This window comes from Littorina saxatilis, linkage group LG9 (assembly GCF_037325665.1).
Source record: "Littorina saxatilis isolate snail1 linkage group LG9, US_GU_Lsax_2.0, whole genome shotgun sequence".
Classification (NCBI taxonomy): Eukaryota; Metazoa; Mollusca; class Gastropoda; order Littorinimorpha; family Littorinidae; genus Littorina; species Littorina saxatilis.
Window position 1 is genome coordinate 36,347,646 of NC_090253.1, and position 22,623 is coordinate 36,370,268.

The 22,623-nt window shown below is 43.9% G+C and overlaps 1 protein-coding gene across 1 annotated transcript in view; it reads left to right on the forward strand.

The window, feature by feature from the left end:
• Positions 1 to 22,623, forward strand: part of LOC138975937 (RIMS-binding protein 2-like) — a 208,044-nt gene that overhangs the window by 32,219 nt on the left and 153,202 nt on the right. Inside the window, exons 2-4 of the mRNA XM_070348709.1 lie at positions 14,607 to 14,726; positions 15,617 to 15,700; positions 19,125 to 19,214. The gene's annotated coding sequence lies outside the window, so the exon portion shown is untranslated. The remainder of the gene's footprint in view (positions 1 to 14,606; positions 14,727 to 15,616; positions 15,701 to 19,124; positions 19,215 to 22,623) is intronic.

Consider the following 22,623-nt stretch of genomic DNA (forward strand, 5'->3'; position numbering starts at 1 on the left):
CCCCAGCACAGTATATGTCCGTTTTTAAACCTCTCCTTAGCCCTCCCCCCGAACAAAAAAATCATTAAAAAAATGCTCAGAGGTCTTTTCAGAGCGGCAGAATCTTCAGACAGTATTGGCAGGCACACATTACGTTAACCCCCCACCCCACCCCCTCAAAATATGTGCTATTCCAGACATTTGCCCCCTCCCCCCTTCCCGCCTTCCCTGTGCTTGTTAGCGCGGATGAGAAGATAGGTCTTTCCTGTCTTCGATTTTTTTCCTCCGTCGACGACAAGAGACATTTTATCTGCACTGGAAGCTAATGAATCAATTAAGCAGTCTGACTTTTTGAAGCAAGAAACTGCGGACCGAGAGACATGAAACGATGGTGGTGGTGGGAAAATAGTGCAAGGAACTGAACTGACCTGCACTGAACTGAACTGAACTGACCTGCACTGAACTGAACTGAAGTGAACATTATTTAACAAGGATTGAAATTTAAGACTGTTCTTACATCTGTTCTTCAAAGGTAAGAAAAATCCACCATCAAATTAAAGACAACAGACATGCTAAGGAAGGCAAAATTGAAATAACAACTATACTACTTGTATACACGCGCTTAAATGATGATGATGCACAAAACTATCCTTTACTATGGCATTAGAGAAACACGGGCAAATCAGAAAGCTGTTTTCGAGACATGAATTGGGTTTTAACTGATTTTTTAAAACATTTTAGTGACGCCAAGTGTTTAAAAATAGGTGTAAAGGATGAGAGACGGAGGTCTGAGGTACGAACCCAGCAGCAGTATGACATTTGCACACGTTTTCCGCCACGAGCAAAAACAGCACGAGTTCTAAAACAAGGTCCCAGGGAAAAGACTTCGATCCTGTCAAGATCTTACTCGACATGAAAGTGTAAAAACTTCGATCGCGGAAAAGGAATGGGTACACAAAAAGGGGGAGGGGAGGGGTGTGAAGGTAAAAAACCCATTACTGGATGGCTGATTGAATTAGGCTCTTTGCTGTGTGCGCTGTGGTTAAAATGTCATCCCGTCGAATGTTTGGCTTTCTTTTCGTTTTATGTTTGTTTTGTGTTCCGGTTTGGCAGGAGTTATTGTGTTGCCAGCATGATCTAGGGAGTCTGCGCAAAACGCGAAATTGATGGCATCCGGTTTCATTGTCTTCTGCACATTTCAGAGGTCGATGCCTCATTCGGTCTGACATTTTATTCGTTTCCAAGATCCGAGGTTTGTTTTATACCCTTTCAGCGGTTTCGTTTTTGTTTATGTTTTTGTCTTAAATGGGAACTTTTTCAGTTGTGTGTTCAAGAAGAAAAACAGCATTTTGAATCGCGGCTCGTAAAACATCAGCCCCCTCTCCTCCATCCTCGCCCCCCTCCCTCTCCCGCTCCCCTGACCGCTAACATGTCCATCTTCCATGCAGTTGGTAGCACTAATCCGATGATAAGTAATTTCTGTGTTCAAGTTTTTTTTCTCCAACGATGACATATGCATCGGTGGACCTGAACGGTCATTCTTTTTTTATGATAGAAGATAAAGGTAGGAAAAAGACAATTTTGTGTGTGTGTGTGTGTGTGTGTGTGTGTGTGTGTGTGTAGGTAGGGGGTAGGGTGGAAGGGGACGGTGTGTGTGTGTGTGTAGGGGGGTAGGGTGGACGGGGAGGGCGTGTGTGTGTGTGTGTGTGTGTAGGGGGGTAGGGTGGACGGGGAGGGCGTGTGTGTGTGTGTGTGTGTGTGTAGGGGGGTAGGGTGGAAGGGGGCGGTGTGTGTGTGTGTGTAGGGGGGTAGGGTGGACGGGGAGGGCGTGTGTGTGTGTGTGTGTGTGTGTAGGGGGGTAGGGTGGACGGGGACGGTATGTGTGTGTGTGTGTGTGTGTAGGGGGGTAGGGTGGACGGGGACGGTGTGTGTGTAGGGGGGTAGGGTGGAAGGGGACGGTGTGTGTGTGTGTGTGTGTGTGTGTGTGTGTAGGTAGGGGGTAGGGTGGACGGGGACGGTGTGTGTGTGTAGGGTGGAAGGGGACGGTGTGTGTGTGTGTGTGTGTGTGTGTGTGTGTGTGTGTGTGTGTGTGTGTGTGTGTGTAGGGGGTAGGGTGGACGGGGACGGCGTGTGTGTGTGTGTAGGGGGACGGGGACTGTGTGTGTGTGTGTGTGTGGGGGGGGGTAAAGTTGTTGTGAAAAAGAAGGGGTGAGGGTGGCTGAATGCGAATTTCCTTTGCAGACTTTTTCTTTTGCAAAAACAGCAACAACCGGCAAGTGTTTCGAGAACAAAATCCCAGGGGTAAGTCTTTGATCCATTCAAGATTTTACTTGACTTTAAACTTGAAAATGTTCGATCGCAGAGAAGGTAGGGAGAGAAAAAGATGGGAAGGGTAAACAAACTGAATAAGAAAATACACCCAGGCCACATTTACATGGATGGATGATTGATTAAATTTATTTGCTGTGCGCGGTGCGGTTGAAATGTCATTCCATCGAGTGGGTGGTTTTCTTCTGTTGATTTCCTGTGTGACAGGACTTACAGTCTTGACAGCTTTTAGAGCCGTGTCTGTGCAAAATGCGAAATTAATGGCGACCAGTTTGGTTGCCTTCTGCGCTTTTCAAAGGCCGATACGTCTTTTCGTCTTTTATTCGCTTCTAAAATCCTCCGGTGTTTTTTGTTGTTGTATACCCATTGATTGTTTTCTGTTGATGTTGTTGAGGGGTACATTTTAGTTTTGTGTTTTAACAGGAAAGCTTTTTTAATCTGTGCACAGCACTCCCCCTCCCCTTCCTCCATGAATTTGTTAGGACCAATCAGAAGATAAGTTGTTGGGTTATTGTTTTGTTTTCTTTGGGGGAGTGTTCGGGACGGGGTGCTCGATTTTTCTCTCTCTGAAAACGACATCGAAGTAACTTTTTTCTCTCACTTGAATCTAATAGTAAGAATTTAGTAGTCAAGCTTTTGATGTTAGAAAGTACAGGATGGCGAAATACAATCGGGAGGGGGGGGGGGGGGGGAGGGGGTGCTGTCAAAGAATTCCGGAGGTTGGGGGTGGAAGGGACTCAGGAGGTGGAGGGGGGGGGGTGTTGAGCTTAGAAAGAGGGAGCGAGGATTGAAGCATGAGACGAGCCTGGTAGTATGACATTTGCACACGTTGCTGTTTTTTTGCTGGTACAAGAAAAACTACAAGAGTTTCGAAACCAAAATACCAAGGAAAAGAGTTGGATTCTGTCATGGTTTTCCTGGACATGAAAATGTAAAAAGAAGATAGAGAGTGAGAAAAAAAAGTTTCGAGCTTCCTGAATATTGTGTGCATTGCAGTTGAAATGTCATTCCATCGAGTGTTTTTGTGTATGTGTTTTTTACATTTTTGTTTGTTTCATTTGTTTGTATCTGTTTTTAGTTTGTTCCGTTTACGTTCCTATGTGGCTGGAGTTATTTTGTCAGCACAGAGGTAATTTTTCTGTGCAAAATGCGGAATTGATGGCCGCCAGTTTTATTGTCTCCTGCCAATTTCAAAGGCCGTTGCGTCTTTTGGTTTCACGTTTCATTCTCTTCCAAGATCCGTCATTTGTTTTATGCCCTTTGGACATTTTTGTTTCCTCGAAGGGCATTTTATTGGCTGTGGCTTTAAGGTGGAAACAGCTTTTTGAATCAGCTCCAGAAACAAATTTTTGATTAGGGCTTTTGTGAACAAGAAACAATTGACAAGTGTCTTATGCTCTTCCCCCTGTATTTCTCTGTAGATCCCTCTGTTTTGCTTTAGCCTCCCCCCCCCACCCCACCCCAACAATTTGTTCTTCTGGTTAATTATTGTCATATCCACCATCAAGGAGATTGCGACTTCTGTCTTGTGTGTGGCGCACGTTATATGTCAAAGCAGCACCGCCCTGATATGGCCCTTCGTGGTCGGCTGGGCGTTAAGCAAACAAAAAAACAAACAAACAAATCAAGGAGATTTGTGTAATGTACTGTTTTGGTCACGTAAAATAATCTTTTGCTTGAGTTCGTGTCCTCGTTGTGTACTTGTCAATTCTTTCATGTCATGTATTTTGAATAACATTTCGTTTAAACCATTAACACAGACCAGAAGACAAATCTTTCTTGCTTTCGTTATCCCTCTTGGGAAACATAGGAACTTTTTTTCCTCCCTTGAAAGCTAATTGGTGGATAAAGCAGTCAGGCGTTTTGATGATGAAAAGCACAGGAAAGAGAAAGGCGGGAGTGTGTGTGTGTGTGTGTGGGGGGGGGGGGGGGGATGGGAGGGGAGGGGGGGGGGTGTTGTTCAAGGAGACGTTTGGGTGTTGGGGATAGAAAGAGAGCAGAGGGGTGAAAACATAGAGATAAGCCTGGGTGCGAGCAGCAATATGGTATTTGCGCGACACGTTTTCAGGTAAAAGGAAAACTGCAAGACTTTCGTGGACGAGTCCCCGAAGGGGAAACTTCGATTCTGTCAATTTTGTTTAATGATAATTATACAGGGTGTCCCAAAATACTTGCAACCCAAATACATACAAATAGTTTATTACACAGGCCAGCAACTCCAAAAAATATTACATTTCCTGGAAGCTGAGATGATAACAATTAGAAAACGGAAGATTTGAGGTCTCTTACTTGCAGGATACATTTTTCAGAGCACATGTTCCAAATGACCGCCGTTTCGCTGCAGACACACTTGAAGCCGAACCCTAAGAATCTCTCACCGCATTCACACTGTCAGGAGATCTTACAATCAGCTTCCTGCCAGATTTGGTACCGGGTGTTTCTGCCTTCTTGTTGATGTTGTTGGCTTTAAATTTGTGAACCCAACGATAAATTTGGCTTTTCTGGGGATAATTGTTGAAGTGGAACTTCCTGCGATATTTGGCTTGCACCGTTTTGAATGATTTCCAGGGCCGGACTAGGTAAGTACTAGGGGGTGGGGGTTACAGATGGGGGTCCAGGGGCGAAGCCCCTTGGTAGGGGTCCAGGGGGCGAAGCCCCCTTGGTGGGGGTTGCAAGGGGGCTTCGCCCCCTTGAAGCTGAACGTTTTTGATGTTCTGGAGGGAAAGGAAGCCTCTCCTTGAACGAAAAAGGTAAATTCAACAGCAAGCTGTGTAGGCAATGAAGAAGAAACAAAAAGCGTTTGGGAGGTACATGCTTAAGCCAGGGGGGGGGGGGGGGGGTTGCGCAACCCCTGTAACCCCCCCCCCTAGTCCGGCCCTGATTTTGTCTCCAAATAAGTAGTGACGCAAAATACTTTTTGCTCTTTTGTCCAAGGCATTTTAAATTTGTCTGATTGCTAATTATTCGTTGTTATGGTCTCCTCTTTGCAAATCTGAAAAATAAGAAAAATAACATTAAATTTAAAATGCCTTGGACAAAAGAGCAAAAAGTATTTTGCATGTACCTCCCAAACGCATTTTTTTTCTTTTTCTTCTTCATTGTCTATACAGCAGCAGGAAATTTATGGCTATTTTTCTCTTCCACAATGGGCTCTTCTCGTTTTGACTTGCAAAGATTCTTCTCATATGCCGTGTTAGTGGCATGTAGCTTATTAACCACATTACCGAATGATGAGTTAGCATAAAATTCCCAGCGGCAAACACAAAACACAAGTCTGGAGCAAGTCCCAAAATTGCTCAATAGGGTTCATGTCAGGAGATAACTGGCCAAGGCATCCCCTGGATTCCTGAGCGGTGCAGGAGATCCTGAGTGGCCCTGGCGGTGTGGGGGCGCGCGTTGTCGTGCTGGAAAACCCAGTTTCCATGGGCTTGAAAAAAGGGCAGCACATGAGGGTGCAGCACCTGGTCCAAATAGCGCTGCGCTGTTACGCCGTTGCTGGGTCCAGGACCCAGGCCTTGGAAGATGACGGGACCTAGCACCTGGTTGTGGCCGATGGCGCCCCACAACATGAGGCTGGGCCCACCCCAGGCGTTGTTCTCCACGACACAGTTGTCAGCATAGCGGTAACCATTTCTTCTCCATACCCGAACACGCCCGTCGGCATGGTCAATGCAGAAACGGCTTTCATCGTTGAAAAGCACGTTCTGCCAGCGAACATTGTTCCATTTGAGGTGGCCTTGCGCCCAATGCAGGCGTGCCTGCCTATGGCGCACGGTGAGGACGGGTCCCCTGGCTGGACGGCAGTTCCTCAGCCCCCTGAAGCGCAGTCGCCGGCTGGCCGTTTGCCTAGAAATGGGTGCCTGGTGTGTCCCTATAACAGTTCTGGCTGTTTCTGCAGCTGTTCTGAAGGGATGTGCAACATGGCTGCGGAAAATGTGCCGATCTTGCCTTGGCGTCGTCACTCGGGGTCTGCCGCTTCGCTCGGCATCAGCAGTAGAGCCAGTTATCACAAACCGCTGCAGGAGACGATAAATGGTGGATATGTGACATTGGAAAGTCGCAGCCACGGCTTCCGGCGTGTCCCCAGCCTCCAGACGTCCAATGGCTCTCTCGCGTTCAGCAGAAGTGAGTCTTGGCATGGTGATAGCGTCGAATGAGGGACTGATGAAACCTGTAACTTTGTGCCATTTTTATCCTCTAGTGACAGTGAACACCACTCACTGATCAGCTTTTGTGCTTTTCTTGCACGTGCAGCTGAACTGCACAAGAAAAATGTCTCAGCTAACTCGGGCTTTACGTGGATTGCAAGTGCGCTGATGCGGTAAAATTCACAATACACCTTCCTCAGACATCGGTCTTGATATACTGGCTGCCAAAAATAACGCAACTTTTGTTAATCCAGAAAAAAAATTATTTGTAAAATAAATAATATTTTTCGCGTTTCTTTTGGACGTCATAATAGAAATGTGTAATACAGACAAAGCAAACAAATAAACGTGTTTTTCTCGTGAAAATGTTGCGTTGTGCGGGAGTTTGGGTGGCCACGTGATGTACACAAAGCAAAGTGCGGGACGGACTCTGCTCTGTGCTGTAGCACTGGCAAGTTCAAAACACCAGAAAAACGATTTCGTTATGCGGGCAGCCACGGGGGATGTATGTATTTTTCAAATGGTCGTAAAATAAGTCTTGTATTTATCATCGTACTCAGGCCCTGTTCTTTTTTTCGTCACACCTAAAACCGTTATTTCTTGTGAGCGGCCCTGCATTAAAAGGACTTGAAAAGACACGTGGGTTTTTTTGTTTTGTTTTTTAAATTGCTGGAATATTTATTTTCTTTGCATCATCAAACAGGATTTAACTTTTGTGTGTGTTGTTTCTTTCGCAATAAAAGTTTTAACATGCTTTTGAAGAATTGATGGGACCACTTTAAAATCTGTCCGTACGTATGATCTTTTCCCAGTCTGTGAATTTAGTGTTAGAACCCGCATTGTAAGTTTGTTGTCACTATGGGCATTAACAGCGTGGTTAATAACATCTTCAAAGAGCTCATGATCAGAGTGACCGTAGTAGTATCTGAAATCTATGTGTTTAACTGTAATAAAGCAGAAAGAACAAACCTGCGTTACTTGACTAAAATGCAAAAACCTCCAACTACTTTCACGTAAAACTAGCTAAAAATACATGAAAATGGAGGTTAGAGAAAAGTTGTAATGCCTGGGGCACGTAACAGGGGAAGACGGGCAGATGAAAGGACTTGAAAAGACAAGTAAGAATATTAATGTTTAATATCTAGATAATGTTGGTCTTGGTCTTACTGATACATGGGCGTGACATTATAATGATGCTTTGAAGCATTTTTTTAACAAGTTGCCTGTTGTTCAGTCAAAATAGTGGGTGGAACTGAGGGATAGCGTGGTTTGGCAATTTATGGGGGTAGGGAGATAGGTAAGGATCGTATGCACACACAATGTCACGTTTTAAGCTGCGCAGTGCTCCATATTTATCATGAATGACTGAGCCACGTATTCACTTTAATAAATTCTGCTACTATCCCGTTATTCTTGGAAGGTACATCAATTTGTGTACAAGCGTCTTGCCGAAAATTATTTGAAAAAAGCACCATTTATGTAATAATTGTTATTTATGATTTGATTATGGTGAATAATAGTCAAAGGGATGTTTAGTATGTAGTGCAATTATTTCTTTTTGGTTCCGACTTTCCAACTGGCTCCCAGAGAATGCTCAGTCTTTATTTCACTTTTCTGAAAGGTTGCACGCTTTGACCCCCGAAAAAAACACTGTTCCGCCCGGCGGATTTTAGCGGATTTTGAATATGTTATGCACACACATTCACTTAGTACAGAACAGCTGAGATCAAATTTGATTTTAATAGTTTGAGGTTGAGGCCTTTTTTGGGAGAATTTGATTGGACTATGTCGGAATGTGGACTATTGATCTCTCTGCCTTGTAAATCAAGTCGACCCGCTGTGCACCCCTCGCTGCATGGCTCCTCTCTCTGGCTAATGTGTCAGGTCCTTGTCTTTCTCTCTTCGTCTTTCTGTCCATTTGTCACTGTCTGCTCTTTTTCTCTCTCTGTATTCTCTCTTGGTCTGTCTGTCTGTCCTCTCCCTCTCTCTCTCTCTCTCTCTCTCTCTCTCTCTCTCTCTCTCTCTCTCTCTCTCTCTCTCTCTCTCTCTCTCTCTCTCTCTCTCTCTCTCTCTCTTACGGTCTGTCTTGTGGTTCATGTTGCAGGGAAAACGTCCTCCACACAAGTTTTTCTTTTCTTTCTTTTCTTCTCCTTTCTTTCATTCTTCTCCCGTCGACCTTTCTTTGTCCTTTGCTTTTCTTCACAATGTTGACCTATTCTCAGAGCTTTTCTCGACATCATGCCTGACGCTGATCCTGTTCGATCCTGTGCTTCCTGTCTCCCAGGCTCAGCGCCCCTTTGTGTGGGTCGCTCACTGTCAACGCAACTTAGATCACGGTGCTGTTCACATGGCAGACTTGCAACCAACTTTCTATCAGTTTTCCAGCGATTTGTGGCAGACAAAGTCGATTGAAAATCGCTTCCCTTGTGAACAGCGCAATCGCTCAGACTAGTTTTGGTTTAAACAAGGTTTTATTTCCATTTACGTATTCATGAAATGTACATACATCTATAAATATGGAAACAACAACGAGCCTAAGGTGGTGTCTTCAGACTAGTGTTAAGCAACGATTCTCAGCCGACTTGCACATTCGGACTTGTTCGGTCGTACTCGTTGATTACCGGCTAGTGCTAACCAATCGGAAAGCGCGATAAGAAACGTCTGCTCTATAATTAATAATAATTATAATAATTATAATAATAAAGGTATTTATAGGGCGCAAATCCTAAAATAGTTCTAATTGACATGTTAATCGACGCCGAGTCGAGCAGCGCTTTAACTGAGTTCTCAAGTCGCTGCTAAATCGGAACTAGGCTAAATCAGGACTAAATCGGGACCATTCACATGGCAGAACATTTGCCGACTTTGTCTGAGCGACTTCTGTTGGTGGAAATTTGGTTGAAAGTGTGCCACGTGAAGAGCACTTTACGCTGATGTCGGAGAAGAGTCATTTAGCACGGCATGAAGATTGCCTGTGATGCTCTGCTGGCATGGCGTTGAGGACCGTGCACAATAGTCATCCTGGTCTTCACTGATAACGGTATTATCCCTTGTTTGTCTTCATCATGTCACAGGCTGAGATCTTCGAGAGTCACAGCCAATCATTCTTGCAGGCGTAGCAAGTACACACCGTATACCGTGGTTGCACTAGGCAAATCTGTCCGAAGCGGTTGCACCCTTATTTTTCTGTCCGAAGGGAGACACGCGACGTAAGTTTCTGCACAAAATCACCTGTAATTCCTCACAAATGACATATCATCACAAAACTACCGTTTGTACTTTGGCCTAAGGTGTCATAGCATCATATCATCGATTTGTTTCATTGCTTCAATGTGTTTGTGAACGTTGGCCTTCAAGTATTTACACATTTCAAGCGCATTATGTGCACATTTTGACTTTCCGCAGTTACTAGGGAAATTCAAGCACATGAGAAAGGCTACACGCGATTGTAATGTGATCTATGGTCATTTCTTGACATCTGGGTCAGATGATATGATTTAAAGTGGTGCAGGAGCGTCATATTTCATGAATATGTGAAGAGAGAGAGAGAGACAGAGACAGAGACAGAGAGACAGAGAGAGACAGAGAGGTAGACAGAGAGAGAGTCATTGACCTCAGCATGAAGATTGCCGGTGGTGATCTACCAGCACATGTATGACTGCACAGACGCAGTGATTCCTAGTAGAATCTTGCACTGCCAGGCGGAGTGACGAGTAAAGATTGATCAGTGGACTGCTAATGAATCATCAAAGAAGTTGTTGTGCAATATAACTATGCTGTTATTACTTCCCCTTGCTGGCAGCGGGCAGTAATTAAGGCAGAGTTTACACAGTCCGGTCAGGCTTGCCCCGAATTCGCGCGACAGGACTGTTGGTTTTTTTCTGGTATAGATGCTGTGACGACCTTAACACTCAATACGTATTTTGAATCTAAGCGTCACTGTATCGGGTTGATCCTTCCACACGCACACACGCACACATACAAACTCACGCATGCACGGCATGCACACCCACACCCACAGCAATCCCCCACCCCCACCCCCCGTCTGTGTAACGTCCAGTCAGGTCAGCGTGTCCACCAAGCTGGGCTCAGTAACGACAGTGTCTTCACATCAGCACGTGCGCCAGGCCGCGTCCTGTATTCAGTACGTGCGGTCAGGTTTGGCCAGACTTGCTGATTCTTATGCACGAAGCAGTATCAGATAAATTTCTCTCTCTCTTCAGAGCTCGATCAGCAATTGTTGCTAGTACAACCGGATAGGTCATGTGGGGGCTATGTGTGTTGTAAGTGTGTGTGTGTGTGTGTGTGTGTGTGTGTGTGTGTGTGTGTTTTAAGGGGCTGTGTGTGCGTGTTTGTTGTTGTTGCTATTGCCGAGCCGGTAAGTCTTCTCTGTCAGTTTCTGCTACCAGTTGAAAAGCCGTATATAGAGACTTCATTCATCGCACCGAAGCATTTGATTACTTACTTGTCAGAAAAGATGGCAAATATCAGGGTTCCTGGGCTGCTTCAAACTCCTTGAATCTCCTTAACTGTTGAGAGTCGTTTCCAAGGGCATTGTTTCTCCTTGAATTTTAGTTGAACTGTCCCTGCAGATTGCACCTCATTGAAAACTTCTTTATAATCAAATCATATGTAAGGAATATATTGTGGATTTGAACAAAACGTATTTTGAGTGTGATTGTGCTGAAGACACCGGAGCTCTGTCAGACGAGTGTAACTCAATCAAATGCTGTGGGAAGGCGAGGAAGAGCAAACACAGGTCGGCCATCAAAATCCACAGGAAGAACTGAAGGACATAAGAGTGCCAGAATCACTGTGACACGTTTCTAATTCCATAAGTTCCCTTCACAATATTTTTTATTATAAAAGGGCATAATTATAAGGCGGACTGTTGACGAAGAGGGTTAATTCGGGACGCTTCTCTTGAGTTTTGCCACTCGTCTAATCGCCGCTCAGTTTTACATTTTCTTGCCCAACTCTCGAACCTGTTGCTTTCTCTTCAGTCTTCCGTCGTCTGTATACATGCAAATGGCTTCTGGAAGGCGACATGCCAAGCGCTGTGTCCCTAGACACACTGGGAATTAACCTTTCCTGATTTCCCGCCCTCCTCCAGAGGACCCGCCATTTTGTGTCGCTGGCAGTGGCGTCCCTTTATGTGCAGAGTTGTCGGAACTGCCGAGGTTTGGCCGCCAGATGTCAGGGTTTGATGAGACCTGTGAGGATAAGGAATATTCCAAGGGGACATACCAATAATTAAGAAATAAATAACAGATCGTAACTGAGAAGACGTTGAATTCGACCTTTAACGTGAAGGTGGCGAGAATTGAAAGGAATGACCACTCAGATTAGATATTGTATTTGTATATCTGTCCCCTATAAAGACCATCAGGTCGACGTAATCTTGAAAGTTCCGTTTTGTCTGCAATTAAACGTTCCATGCACTATCCCTTCTTGTCTTTTAGGTTCCTGTTTAAAAATCGACTTGAAGTCAGCCATTTTCCATGTACAAAAGTAATAGTAACCATGTATGCGGCATTGATCAGGGCCTTCAAATAAAATAAAACACAAGAAGAACAAGAACTCAACTGGATTTGAGGTCCTGAAAGCCTACAAACTGAGAGGAAACGATGAAGAAAAACAAACGTCAAAGACGAGTGACTCAAGTGCCTGAAGAAGGACAAACTTCTACACGAGGTTGAACAATCGTGCCATTTTCTGCCAGTCCACTGGAGTAATATGTCACCCAGTACTATGAACTCCAATGGCTTTTGAAGCCGATTTCCTGATATGTTTCCGCTCCAGTTGTACTCAACCGTTGTTGCATGTGACTTGATGAACTCGATCAATACACCGTTACGACTGGACATTGATTGCCCTGTTTTGAAAGCCGTTTAGCCTCTGTTATCAGACCATCAAGTTCGTGTTCAGCACAGATTCAGGTAACCACGAAAGGAAATGAATGAAGATGGTTACAATAAGCTTCCTGCACCTTCCGAACCCCCCCCCCCCCAAAAAAAAAAAAAAAACCAAAAAAAAAACACCCTTACAAACACACACTCACACACACAGACACACACACACACACACACACAGACACATACACAGACACAGACACACACGCACACGAACAAACACACACACACATACACACACAGACACACACAGACAAACAACGAGAAATATAAGTACCAAGAAAAACGAAAGCTTTGGATCGGTGTTGGCACTGCCGGAAGTGAAGCGTTCTCGGAGATACCACACACGCACGCACACGTGCGCCACCATCAGACACGTGCGCGTCAGTCGCACAGGGAGCAGTCAAATTGTCCTTGCCGAGAAACGCCAGATCTCCTTAGACGCAGATCATTAACAGACCATACTTCTGGAGATGGGACTAGGGAGGTGGCGAGGGTTGCGGGGATAGGGGGGGGGGGGGGTGGTGGTGGAATTGTATACGCTTCTGCGCAGACGACACTTACTGCGGACTAGTTGACGACCATGGCCTGTCCTCAATTAGACACTTGCACCCAGGGGCGACAATCACGGCGGCACAGGGGCATATAATCACATTTCGGTCGAAACCGTGCTGGAATCGCTTCTCTTGTTTCCTTCTCTCCCTTCGCCGCTCAGTACGAGAGGAAAACACAGACAAACTGAAACATTTACCACTCACACATACACGCGCGCAAGCAATCACGTTCACACGCACGCACACACACACACAGAGACTCGAACACACAGACGCACGCATGCACGCACACTAATCACACAATACACACACACAATTTGTGCACAAGAACTGTGAACATTCCAAGAACATGAATCGGGAAGCAGGTTATTTTGGAAACGTTTAGTTAAAACAATAGTGATTGAAAACGCATGAACTTTTCAGGGAAACACGGAATAATCGCCAAGACCTGCCTGGCATTGTCTCTCTTGAAAATGAAAGAAAGGTGATATAGTGAGCGTCGTTGCGCAGCAAAACTCAACGGTTGTTAACAAGAAAAGAAATAGCTCCGTTAACGTATCCCTTAACTTGATCTAAGCGTCCTGGTTAACTCGAAAAATATGGTGGGATTCCTTCCTGAAAGAGCAGGTTGCATCGCAATAATGGTGCATGCTTTATCCATCCTCTTCTTTCCACCGTCCTTTATTCGCGGAGGCAAACATCAGTTTTCCATTACCTTTCCGGGAGGGAACAAATGGCTGGAGCCACAATATGCAGGAGGCGATGGTGATCCGTTTGTGATCAATAGTCCATTCTTCTTGCTTCGGATTCTTTTTTTTCTTGTCTTGCGTGATAAGGTTTCCTGTCCGTTCTCTATTTTTTTCGGCATTTTCCTGGTGTGGCTGCAAATAGTAATAGCTTTTGGTGCGTCGAACGGTGGCTGGCTGAATGCCTGGTTGGTGTTTTACGTCCTAGTGGGCCCAGTTTCATGGTGTATGTTGTGAGTTCGGAAAGACGTTTTTGAACGTTCGTGGATGGCGTGTAGTACCACAGGTGGTATTGGACGTGAGGGCACCGTTTGTGTTTGGTGGCCAGTAAAGGAGCAGTAGTTGACTTCTGTGTCTGGATAACCGTGCAGTCATGCATTTAGGCCTATATTATAACCGTAAGTGCTGTATCTTCTTAATTTTTAGGTTGTATCATTTTTCCAAAGCATGTTTCATCGTTTTTTGACATAACTGGTTCTTGACAGGTGGTTGCATCGGCTAGTTTCGCCATGATATATGCATTTTCTAGTCTTTTTTTCCGGAACCAAGTTAGCAGAAGAAACTGCATTAGTACCAACATGGATGTATCTTCATTCTTCTTGAAATGTTGTTTCTGTTGTTTTTCATTTCTCTTTGTGTGTGTGTGTGTGTGTGTGTGTGTGTGTGTGTGTGTGTGTGTGTGTGTGTGTGTGTGTGTGTGTGTGTTAGCTTGTCTGTGCGTGTCTGAGTGTCTATCTCACTGTCTATCAGAGTGCATGAGCATAAATATGTGTGAGTGTGCATACATTTGTACGCAATGGCCTGTGTCAATAACCTTTGAACCCCAGTACAAATTGGTTGCAAAGTTCGTCATCGGTACTGTCAGTATCTAAGGGCTTTTAATTAAATGGTTTCAAAGGAAACAACAATAATGAAAGTACCTGTATCTGTGTGTTGCAGAAAAGTCAGGGCGATGACCAGGAGAGGGAGAAGCAGAGGAAGGAACTCGAGGCAGCCAACGACATCCTCCACAAGGAGATCGAGAAGCTCGAACAAGCCCTCAAACACACTGATGGAATCGTGAGTAAACCAGTCCCTCTTCCTTGGGTGACCACGGTGGAACACCCCCCCCCCCCCCCCCGAGACAGAGAAGCTCGAATCGAATAAGCCCTCAAACACACTGATGAAATCGTGAGTAAACCAGTCCCTCTTCCTGTTGGACCGGATAGCTAGCTGATAGGCTGGCTAATTTGAGGACTTGGGATGGCACACAAACAACCATAGATTTCCTAGCAGGAACGACACCACCTAGACCAACATTTAAATGCTAATAACACCAAACATTAGCTGTCTCATCTTTAGATGTCTGCCTGGGCAAACCAGAATTTTTTTGCAGACACAAAGACAGCATTACATCTTGTTCTGCAGTGCTCGTTATCGTTGTCACAAATGAATGTCTTTTCAACATGAAATGACACGAAAAGTGAAGAAAGTTGTACAACTAGAATGTGGCCGATTGGCGGCAAATAACAGTGCACAATAATATCCAAAAAAAATAAGCTTCACAGGCTAACAAAGCAGGTTTTGCAATGAAAACACATAACGAACATTTACACCTGCACAGACACCTGCACAAGAAAAGTAGAAGAAAGAAAAGGAACTGCAGAATGAAGACAAAAGAAGCATCCAAGTAGGGATAGACATCATCAACTTGACAACAAAGATGACTTGATCAAATGACCAGTATGGTAAGAACAAAGGTTACTGTGTGCATTTGTACATAGAGCTGTTGATTTTAGCGTCTTTGTATCCTCTTGGACTGCGTTACTTACCATCGAGAGTACATACATCCCTCTTGTGTTTCTTACCCCTTTTTGTGCATTAAATGTTTTTATTTATAAAATAAAACAATGTGATGCTTGAAGAATAAGTCAGACCTTGTGTTCATAGAGTGTTTCTTTTATTTGCAGAAAAACCAACTAGCCCAGAAAAGCAGTGAGTGTGAGACGCTAACAAGCAACCTTGTCCGTTTAAAAGAGCAACAGGCAGAATTGGTAAGTACAAATTCTCTCTAAGATGTACGTTAAAGTTCGTGATTGTGTCTGCACAAGTTAAGTGGAGCCTAATATTCTTCTGAAGAAATTATTTCTATCAGAAGCAAACTATTATTGGCACCATAAGTAAGTAAACGGTTGAATTTTGGTTTTGAACTGTAGTCTGTGGAAGTACACATGGGTATTAGTCCAAGGGAGGCAACTTCTTTTGCTGTGTGGGAACTCGAGCAGACTCTTGTGAAATATGCGACTGAGCTGAATTCACAGTTTACAAACTGTTTGTATTTTAATGCTGTCAGCAATCTACTTACTGAATTTGCTGTACTTTGGATCGCCAACGATTAGACTTCGCTAAAATCATTTGATGAAAATGAGTTAACATAAGAAAATAGAGTAAAACATTTCAGACGAGTGAAGAAAAAGAATGTTACATTTAACCAAAATATTGTTAACTTTGATGCGTCTTGTAGTAGTAGGAGAAACACTGTTAATTGAGTCCTTCAATCTGTCAGTCGATCAGACAGTTAATACAGTGGAACCCCTCTTGTTAATTGAGTCCTTCAATCTGTCAGTCGATCAGACAGTTAATACAGTGGAACCCCTCTTGTTAATTGAGTCCTTCAATCTGTCAGTCGATCAGACAGTCAATACAGTGGAACTCCTCTTTCAAGACCTTGAACAATCTTAGAAAATCAGGTCTGAAAAACGAGGGAGTCTTCTTCTTCTTCTTCTTCTTCTTCTGCGTTCGTGGGCTGAAACTCCCACGTACACTAGTGTTTTTTGCACGAGTGGAATTTTACGTGTATGACCGTTTTTTTACCCCGTTATTTAGGCAGCCATACGCCGTTTTCGGAGGAAGCATGCTGGGTATTTTCGTGTTTCTATAACCCACCGAACTCTGACATGGATTACAGGATCTTTTTCGTGCGCACTTGGTCTTGTGCTTGCGTGTACACACGGGGGTGTTCGGACACCGAGGAGAGTCTGCACACAAAGTTGACTCTGAGAAATAAATCTCTCGCCGAACGTGGGGACGAACTCACGCCGACAGCGGCCAACTGGATACAAATCCAGCGCGCTACCGACTGAGCTACCGAGGGAGTCTTAAAATGGAGGTAACTTTACACAGGTTATGATCGGAACATCTAAAAAATTAAGGTCTTAAAAAGGGGGTTCCACTGTACTATTGAATTAATGGTAAGCTCCCGGTTGTAAAACATTCACATACTTTGCTTCATCTCCGGCGATGGGAAATAACTGTGCCAGTACTTTCTTGTGTCCTTGATGGGTTACTTCCCTTGCATTCATTCAGTTTTCTAGCTGTCGCGTCCAGAATGCATGGATCGGGGGTGGGTGCCAAAACAATCGTAGAAGAGAAAAGCAAGAAAAACTGTTATAGCAAAAATCTTACTCCAACAGAGGTTCTAGTTAAAGGACTTAACAATGTGTGAAGGAAGTTCGGCGTTTTGTGGACTGTTCCGCGCGCCAAGATCGGCTCTGCGTGTGATACCAAAAAGAAAGCGGGCAAGGCAATGTTAATCTGTTGGCCGAAAAGATTAAAACTGACCATATTGGATACTACAGGGTGACCCCAAAAAATGCAACCCACAACAATGTTAATAACTTTTTAATCCATCAACCGAATCACTTCATATTTGTGGGACATAACCTTCAGCCTATGCATGACAGTTCCACAAAATGACAACTTTATTGATTAAATGGTCTGACTTTTGTGCCATTTAAAACGAGGTTGCAAAATTCGGGGATGGACTCAATAGTATGAGGTTTGAAATTGAGCTGTACCGAATCTAACCCGATTTGAGCCCTCGAGATTGTTTCATTTGGGGTAATTCAAATGACAAAGTATACCTTAAACATTAAACAATCAGTGATTTGAATACAGCAATAACGGGCAGGATCAGGGCATTTTCCATGAATGATTGTGTTCATGTCATTGATGAATTTTGCGCGACATTGCGCAAGTGTAACTTTACAACGATGGGGATAATTTTTTCAGTCATTTGAGTTTAGCAAATACTTTCATAGTTGTTATGCATGAACTTCAGTTCGCCCACGACCATTATACAAAGTTTCGAGTCTGTGGATATTATGGTCCGTCATTTACCTTTTCTCCAAAATGTGTTCCAAATTACCCCTCCGAAATTGTCAATGGCACGAAAGCTTTCCTGTCTAGGAATTGCCCTGAACCTAGCTGTAAATCCTTTCTTAAGGTCACCGATAATCTAGGGGGTCAAGAGGGTGTTTGTGTATACTCAGACATTCAGATAATTCAAAAGGTAAAAGACTGGAGGGTTTAAATCGGGTAGGTATTGCTACCGCTCAATGTCAAACCTCGTTTTGTTGAGTCGATCGCCGAATTTGAAAACTTTTTTTAAAATTGCACAAAAGTCAGACAGTTTGATCTATAGAATTTCCACTTTGTGGAAGAATCATGCATATGCTGAAGTTTGTATCCCTCAAAAATGAATTGATTCGTTCAATAGATGTAGAAGTTATTAGCATTTTTAAGGGTTGCATTTTTTGTTGGTCACCCTGTATTAACTAGGTGGGGAAAAAAGGATAAAAAACTTGCGATATTTTTCGAACATTCACACTGTCGATTTCGTGAAAGGTAGTAAACTTAGCAATTCTCATACCAAGCAGTTTAATTGTCATATTGACAAATTAGTTACTTTGTAAGCTTCCGATCTTTGATAAATCCCACAGTCCGATAAAAGATTTGGTAAACAAAAATGTGGGTCTCATCTTTTTTTAAAGTCGGAGTTGATGTCATCATAGACAAATAAAAAAAAATGGTGATGAAAAAGAGAAATAATTCACATGTTAAACTTCATAAACGTACGCACGCAGACACGCACCCACACACACACACATACACACACACACACACACACACACACACACACACACACACACACACACACACACACACACACACACACACACACACACACACACACACACACACACAAAACCAATGAAATCATTTGGTTATTTATCTTCCCGTGTCTTATAAACACTACGTTTCATGACAATACAGTTTATTCGTATTATTATTCGTATTTGTATTCACACACACACACACACACACACACACACACACACACACACACACACACACACACACTGACACACACACACGCACATACACACACACACGCACACAAACACACACACGCACACACACACACACACACACACACACACACACACACACACACACACACACCATCTCGAGTTTCAGTCTACCGTAATACATTTGGTCAAGTGACAGGATTTCATGGAATATATCTCTCGCTATATTCTTCTCGCCTTTCAGGTGCATGTATTACCGGTTTACAAAAGAGCAATCATTTGGAAAGGTGAGAAATCCATGATTGAAATGACCGTTGGTGTGTTTCAGGAGGATGAACTACAGTCAACATCAGCAAAGAACGCTCAGCTAGCTGTCCATGTGTCTCATCTGGAGGAACGACTCCAGAACTTGGATGAGGTCAGTGTTTTTTTGTTGTAGTTTGTTTGTTTGTTTGGTTGGTTGTTTGTGTGTTATTGTTGTTGTTATGTTGTTGTTGTGTTGTTGTGTGTATTGAGCTCTTCTTTCTTTATTCTGTGTGTCCATGGCTAGTTTACACAGACAGAAACAGACAGAAATGCATACCTACACACAACGCACGCACACACGCTCACGGACGAATATATATTGTTACCTGGCTTTTTTTGGTGTCTTTTGCCTTGAATGGGTTTTTTCAGCAGGCGTCCTAGCACTTCGGCCTTTCGTGCCTTTTCTGTAAAAACTTAATTTTGTTTGATTTTGCCGTTCATTGTCATGCTTTTTGTTTTAATTTTGTCAATTGATCGTAAATGATGATTAGCCTTCTGGTCGAATTGTGTAACTGGATATATCGCCAAGGAATCCGGCTGTCCAAGTGTGTGTAAATATATGCGCGCGATCTTTCCATTGAACGCATTAAACGTTCATGTATGCAAAACAAAGCGTTCACTGCATACACCCGATTAGATTTGGTTTGACTTCATATGAAGATAAGTAAGGATCTGAGAGGACAATACAGAATTCTCAATAACAAAAACACACACACACACACACACAACAGAGACACAGCATGCTAGATCAGTTTTAGAATTATGTTCAAGGACGTGGTGATTTTTTGCTTATTTAAACTTTCTGTAATGATCTGTCATCCGTTCTATGCTTTCTGTCAATTATTTGCCACTTCATAAAAAAAAATACATTTACCGCTTGCTCTTCTTACGCGACCTTTTCGCGACCTTTTTTGAAGGCAGTCAGTCTCTGCTGGTTCTCTCCTGCTAATTGCGGGTGAGGCATGCGGGTGATCTCCCCTGCTTTAGCCGTCAGCAACACTCGCTCGCCTGTCTTTCCTACAAATCCCGACACAATCCTGTGCAAGTTTTGTCCAGGATTCGTCAGAGAACCAGGAAGTCAGGCCTGCCAATGGGAGCCTGGCTTTTACTGGGCTCAAAACACTCTTTGCGAATCAATTAGATTGGATTTAAAAGCGCGAACCACGGAGGGAGAGTCCGGGAAGGAAGGGGGGAGGGGGGGGGGGGGGGTACTTGTCCCAGCTGCGACTGAAAGGCGTGTCAAGGCTGTAGTTTGTACAGACTGCACGCGTTGACTTGGCATGGAGAGAGAGAGAGAGAGAGAGAGAGAGAGAGAGAGAGAGAGAGAGAGAGAGTAACTGGCTTTATGGTCATTGGACTTGAAAAGTTGCAGGCGTTCGTAATTAAATGCACTTTGTAACTTCAAGTTACTGTAGAAGCACCAGTCTTAATGGAAAGAAAGTTGGGGGAAGGGGCGACGGAGACATGGGGGTGAAAAAGACAAGTGGGCACCGGTTGGTACGTGCCCTCCTTGCAAATAGTAAACTAAAAGTTCCCTCCGGTCTTCACAGCGTGACGCTGAAAGGATGGTGAATTTGTCAACTCCGGCCACAAAATTTGTTGCCTGGTTCCAACGAGGGTGCGTTAACCGAGCTGTGTGTAAATAGCTCTGTGGCTGGGATAGTGTGGTGTTTTTCTTCTTCTCCGCTCTGCTCCAAGTTGGGTAAACTTGTCTTTTGACTTTGGACACCGCGTCTGTGGTTGAGAAGAGAAACAAAAATATAGACGATGTGCAGACCAAAAGAATCTGCAAGGAGTCCCAAGCGATATAAAAAGGAGAAAAAAAACGAAAGGAATTACAAATCGGACTTAAAGTGGAGAAAATCGAAGGATTCCACAGGGGGAAAAGCTGAGAGGGAAAAGGAAAGCAGTACTTGATGCTGCACAAAAATGGCAGTTGGGGTGCACTTGGGGAGTACGGTTTGCTCACAAAACATTGCCTCTCGCTGGAAGACGCCCCGGGGGACTAATCTCTTCTCAATCAATTGTCTTTCCCTTACTTTTTATGCCCAAGATTTTCCCAGGCTTAGTTGGGCAAAAATCAGGTTTGCAAACATCATTTTGAAGGCCGCCAGAACAAAAAGAGAAAGGAAAAAAATGAAATAAAGACAGATAGAATGGCAGAAAATTGTACAAGAGAAAAGGAGATGTGTCGATCAAATGTTTTGGAAATAGTTTCAGGCGATCTCTCATCTTGCCTGAATGGGGATCATGTAAAATAACTGATTACACTTCACGAAGAGAGACGTCGGAGGTCTTATTACTGACACTGATCCGAGGCGCGATGTGGTGTGTTTCAAAGACGATTGTACAAGAGAAAAGACATTTGGTCGATTAAATGTTTTCAGAAATAGTTGCAGGCGAATCCCTCTTCACGGGTTCAGTGGGTATCATACAGAATTTTCACATGTGAACTACTAGTCTACACGAAGTGCGTGTGTGTGTGTGTGTGTGTGTGTGTTTAAGAAATTTGATTTAGGCCCACTTGCGATATTCCTTCGCAGCAGAGTAGCAAGAGGTACTGGCTTCTATTACAGTTATTTCTATAACAGTCATGGAGATTATTTATGTGATTGATACATATTGTTGTTTGTTCTTCTTTTTGTGTGTGTGGACTTGCCGGTGAGCGCGTATTTTCCTCCTCTCTTTCCTCAACCCCAGTGGGATCAGCAAAGGTTTGATACACAAATCTACTTGTTATTTATTTGACGTGAACGTGTCCAGACGTGACGCTTTTAAAGTATTTTGTGATTTGAGCCATGAGTTATGTCGCAAGTTTGTTCAAAGGGCTTCTGAATGTCTCTATAGATGCTGCCAGTTGTTGGCTTCGCGCTGCGTGTTTTATGGTCTTTGGCGGATTATTGGCCGTCCCCCTGTACTTTGTTTTCTGTCGTGCCATCATTAATTAGACAGGCAGTCGAACCGCGATGTCAGCGAAAATAGCTCTCAAGTGATTGCACATCGAGTCAGCCAAACTTTCATTCACCAGATCTTCTTCTTCAGCCAACTGTCATTCGTCAAATCTTCTTCTTCTGCGTTCGTGGGATGCGACTCCCACGTACACTCGAAAGCACGACTTTCCCACCAAAGACCGAAATGACTGCAACTCCCTTGTCAAGTTCTTCACCAGCTTTTGAGTAGGGCTGCAGCAGACGACACGCCATTGTCGAGTGCATGCAGTGATGTCCTAATGAGTCTCCTGCGGACGAGAGCTCTCCAAGGGAGGCAATTTGTGAATACCCTTTTGCCCCCAGGCGACGCGTGTTTGTGATGGAGTATGTGTGAGTGTGTCCGTTTGTCTGGAGACCTTTTCATATCAGTGGCTGATTTGTCGTCCTTGGTCGATACTTAGCTTTTGTTTACTTCTTTTCCAGTATCGATCTGCGGATCTCCGTCGGTGCGTGTGACGGCTGTTTGTTGGATGTTAGACAGACATTAGTCATCATTTTTGTTGTTTTTTAATCCGTAAGACAATCATAATT